At 43.0% G+C, this 5,510-nt stretch overlaps 1 pseudogene; it reads right to left on the bottom strand.

Moving 5' to 3' along the window:
• Nucleotides 1–4,192: 4,192 nt before the first annotated feature.
• LOC116642826 lies at nucleotides 4,193–5,274 on the bottom strand (annotated as a pseudogene).
• Nucleotides 5,275–5,510: the final 236 nt, after the last annotated feature.

The following is a 5,510-nucleotide window of genomic DNA, read 5'->3' on the forward strand; positions in this document are numbered from 1 at the left end:
TCAAGTGTAGGAGACGTAGCTGACTGATGAATCACTGAACTCTACCTCTGAAACTAATAATACACTGTATGTTAATTAATTGAATTTAAATTAAAAAAAGGAAATCCCCCAAAAAAGAAAATACAAGTATTTATATACATACACATATCTATATAGTTCTATCTGTATTAATATATTACAAACCCATGAGTTCATATCAATATCTCCAGTTCCACTCCAGTACCACACAGGTGCTTAACACCCAGAAACAGACATAGCAATAGACAGAATGAGGAGACAGAGGAATATGTCCCAAATGAAAGAGCAGAACACAATCAGAGCAGGAGACCTAAGCGAAATGGAGATAAGTAATATGTCTGATAGAGAATTTAAAGTAATGCTCATAAAGATACTCATTGGACTTGAGAAAAGAGTGTAGAACCTCCATGAGACCCTCCACCAAGACATGGGAGACGTAAAAAAGAACCAATTAGAGCTATTGGACTCACTAAATGGAAATAAAAATAGCAAACAAGAGGAAGTAGAAGAACAGATCAGCCACCTGGAGGACAGAGCAGAAGAGAGGGGGAAAAAATACGCAAAATGAGAATAGACCCAGAGAACTCAGCAACACTGTCAAGCATAACAGTCACATGATAGGGATCCCAGAAGGAGAAGAGCGAGAAAAGGGGGCAGAAGATTTGTCTGAAGAAATAATAGCTGAAAACTTCCTGAATCTGGGGAAGAAAAGAGAAATCCAGATCCAGGAGGCACAGAGAGCCCCCAACAAAACCAACCCAAAGAGGTCTGCACCAAGACACAAAGTAAATAAGAATGGCCAAAAGTAGTGATAAAGAGAGAATTTTAAAAGCAGCAAGAGAAAGGATAGCAGTTACATATAGGGGAAACCCCACAAGGCTATCAGTGGGTTTTTCAGCAGAAACTCTGCAGGCCAGAAGAGAGCAGCATGATCAATTGAATACTCTATCCAGCAAGGCTTTCATTTAGAATAGAAGGAGAGAGAGAGTTTCCGAGAAAAACAAAAGTTAGAAGCAAAACCAGCCACGTCCCTGTCACACACTATGCCATCGGCCTGTAGGTCCCAAATTCACAGTCCAGCCACCCTCCTGCCCGAGTCAACATGCAGGGCCTGCCACCTGCTCAATGCCAAGTCAACATGCCTTCACCTCGATTGCCAAGGGCTCAAACTGGCATTCTTCCTCTCAAATTCCAGCCCCTGTGCTCAAGTTTATGCACAAAAGTGGGCATAATTATAACAGCAGAATGAAGCAACCCAAACAGTGACACTAATTCTGTGGAATATATAATGGATAAAAGGAGTGTGCTAGGCTGAGAACATCTCTAACAAACACATCAAAAGACAATACATATGGCATGATTCCAGTTAGTAAAAGAAACAAACCTGGGAAAAATAAAATAAGATGAAAACAGAGAGGGAGACAAACCATAAGATACTCTTAACTATAGGAAACAAACAGTGTTGCTAGAGGGCTGGTGGGTGTGGGGATGGGGTAACTGGGTGATGGGCATTAAGGGGGGCACATGATGGAATGAGCACTGGGTGTTCTACATGACTGATGAATCACTGAACTCTACCTCTGAAACTAATAATATACTATATGTTAATTAATTGAATTTAAATTTAAAAAAGGAAACCCCCCAAAAAGAAAATATAAGTATTCATATACATACACATATCTATATAGTTCTATCTGTATTAATATATTACAAACCATGAGTTCATATCAATATCTCCAGTTCCACTCCAATACCACACAAGTGCTTAATACATAGGCTCAATAAGCAAGAAGTGGCTTAGGGACACTTTTTCAGAATATGGAATTTAATACCCTGGAAAGGACCCCAGCTGATGTGGTAAACTCATGGATGAGGAGGCTGGATAAGATGATGCCTAATTCTCAGACAAGTGGAAGTGCCTCGGTTGCTCTTGCAGAGAGTAGAAATAGAAATAGAAGAAATAGAAAGGCTGAGTGAAGTGAGAATGCTGTAATACACAACGTAAAGCCAGAAGAGCCCCCAAAGTTTCAGAGGAGGACCTTGAGGACAACCCATGCATGAAGGCCACAAGGAATGTCCTGGTGAGAAGGGCAGTAGTATCACTAGAAAGTTCAGTGGTAGCTCTTCTATAGACTGGGTTGACAGAGGAAGAGGCAGGCATAGCGCTGAGCTCATGAACATCCATGGGGATAATGGAGCTCTAAAGTAACAAAGGCCAGGAAGCTGCCCACAGTGATGGACAAGGTCAGAAAAGCGGTTGAAGGGGCTTAATCTGAAGAAGTTGTGGAGGTGGTTAATAGAGATGGTGTCCCTAGGGGCAAAAGAGTAGGACAGAACTATACTCTCCTACTCTCTGTGATAATAAAGTCCAAAGAAATATACGAAGGAGGGGATAATTTTTTTTTTAATTCATAAACTATTTTTCAGAGTAGTTTTAGGTTAACGGTGAAATTGAACAAGTATGGTTTTTTTAACTCTACAATCAGCAAAAACCAAGAATACTAGAGCAGGGGGCTAAGGGTGGTCATATCCCTATAAAAAGTCATAATCCCTTGCTCAGTTCCCAGATCTGGGCTGAGATGGTATAGGTTTGTAGGCCCCTTGTAACCAAGGTCATTTGAGAACTTGCAACGTGAGATAAGGGGAAGAGAACATTTTCTCCTCCTGATCCAGGCCTGCCTGGTTGTCCTTAATCTCACTGCAGTCCTCAAGGCCCAGACGTTGACACTGGGCCATTTTCAGATCTGAATCCCACTGACTGAAGAGGTAGCTGAGTCTCTAGAAGGAAGGATCTAGCAACATCATGGTAAATGTACACGGTGATGAGGGGCCCCTGGGTGGCTCAGTCATTAAGCGTCTGCCTTTGGCTCAGGTCATGATCCCAGAGTCTTGGGATCGAGCCCTGCGTCAGGCTCCCTGCTCTGCAGCAAGCCTGCTTCTCCCTCTCCCACTCCCCTTGCTTGTGTTCCCTTTCTCGCTGTGTCTCTCTCTGTCAAATAAATAAATAAAATCTTTTTAAAAAAAAATGTATAAGGTGATGATTTCCCCAGTCCTTCCCCCAAAGGGACCCATAGCCAATTACTTAAGTGATTATACAGTGTGAGAAGAAGACTAACCAGACTGTTTTAGGACTATTTGACACAGGATCTGAGTTAACATTAACCAAAAGCACCAACACAGATGGCCCCTCTATGAGAGTTGGGCCTACAAGGACTAATTAATGGAGTCCTGGCTAAAATCTGGCTCATCATATACCCATTGGTTCTATGGACCCACCCAAAGGTCATTTCCTCAAACCCCAAGTACATAACTGAAATTGGTATATTTGGGATTTGGAGTATACCCCACAACCCCAATATGCAAGCATAAAAGCTGTAATAGTGTGGAAAGCCATGTGGAAACTGCTGAAACTACCAGCTTTGCCAAGATAGTAAATAAAAATAACATCATATACCAGGGACGATGGCAGACATTAATGCCACCATTAAAGACCTGAAGGATTCAAAGGTGGTGAAGGATTCACTATCATATCTCCATTTAATTCACCAGTCTGGCTCTCTCAGAGATGGCCCCTGGAGAATGACATAGATTAAAACGATGAATAAATTTACAGGTGTAAATGCAAAACCTTTTCCAATTCAGAGCAAGTAATGACTCACCGTGTTCTGGCAGGGAAATATCAGGCAAGAAAGGAAACTGAGTGAGAAGGCTTGGACTTTGCCAACCCTATAAGACTAGCAAGACAGAAATAACAAGTGGTCCAAGAACTCTTGCCAGCCTCTAGAGAAATCCTGGAATAGTCAGTTCTTACACATTAATACTCTGCACATATCAAGAAATTGATGGTCTTGCAAATTCTCACCAAGCCAATGGATTTCTCTTCTATAAACCGTTCTTTCACCTTAGTTAGAAAGTGACTAAGCCACATGTACTAAGGATTTAAATCAAAGATATATGCAGGGTTTTAAACACATACAAGGGAACACTTAACTTGAATACAACATCAAAGTCAGCAGCAAAGTGTACAATCCAGTGCTAATAATAGATACAACCTTCAATGACAACTTTCTTTCAAAGGTTTATTCCAGTTTCATGAGGCCAGCAGGAGGGGAGGCAAACGTATACTTCTGAGTCACCTCATGCAGCAAATGCAGTGAATCTTCTTGCAGACCATTTAGAAACATCTGCAGTGAATGATGGAGGGGCCTGACTTGTCCTTCTTCTGCTTGCTGATCCACATCTGCTGAAAGGTGGACAGTGAGGCCAGGATGGAGTCTCTAATCCACACTAAGTATTTACTTTCAGGAAGAATGATGATCTTGACCTTCATTGTGCTGCGAGCCAGGGCAGTAATCTATTTCTGCATCTTATTGGCAATGTCAGAGTACATGATGGTCCCACCAGACACACCATGTTGACATACAGGTCCTTCTAAATGTCAACATCACACTTCATGATGGAGTTGAAGGTAATCTCATGGATATGGTCTCACAGGACTCAATACCCAGGAAGGAGAAATGAAAGAGCTTCTCTGGATACCAGAGCCACTCATTGCTCATGTGATCACCTGGCTATCTGGATGCTCATAATTCTCCTGGTAGGAGGAGGACAAAGTGGTGGCCATCTCCTGCTGCAAGTCCAGGGTGACACAGCAGAGTTCTTCTTGATTTTTGCTCAGTGGTGGAGGTGAAGCTGTAGCCATGCTCCATGAGGAGCTTCATAAGGAAGTCAGCCAGGTCCCAGCCAGCAAAGTCCAGACCCAGGATGACTGAGGTTGGGTGTAGCCCTAGTAGATCCCTAGGGCCCATGACAATACCAGAGGTGTGAGCAGACACATAAAGGGATAGCACAGCCTGGATGGCCATGCACATGACCCAGGTGTTGAAGGTCTCAAACGTGATCATAGTCATCTTCTGTCGGTTGCTCTTGAGGTTCAGGAGTGCCTCAGTCAGCAGTCCCAGGTGCTCCCCCAGAGCAACATGTAGCTCATTATAGAAAGTGTGGAGCCAGGTTTTCCCCAATTCAGTTGGTGATGATGCCGCGCTCCATGTGGTACTTCATGGTCAGGGTGCAGCAATTGCTCTGGGCCTTGTCACCCATGTAGCTGTCCTTCTGCCTCATGCTCACCATGACGCCCTGGTGTTGGGTGCCTGACAATAAATGGGAACACATCTAGGGGTCATCATCCCCAGCAAAGCCAACTTTACGCATGTCAAAGCCATTGTCAATGGCTAGTGTGGTGATTTCTTCCTGCATTGCGATCTGCGGAGGCTGGGAGCAGAGGAGCCAGGAGGCTGAGACACAGGAACACGTGGAGTGCAGGCTGGCTGCAGCAAGTGACATCACAAGTCTGTGTATGTTATCATTGTCTACAGTTTCAGTTGGTGACTTCTCTTTGTTCTAAGCATTGTTTAAAATAGTTTTAAATTTCCACATAGAAGAAGTTTTGTCCCTCAGATTTTTATTAAATTTTAGTTATATTGTGTTGTAAT

Source organism: Phoca vitulina, unplaced genomic scaffold, assembly GCF_004348235.1.
Source record: "Phoca vitulina isolate PV1807 unplaced genomic scaffold, GSC_HSeal_1.0 scaffold24, whole genome shotgun sequence".
Classification (NCBI taxonomy): domain Eukaryota; kingdom Metazoa; phylum Chordata; class Mammalia; order Carnivora; family Phocidae; genus Phoca; species Phoca vitulina.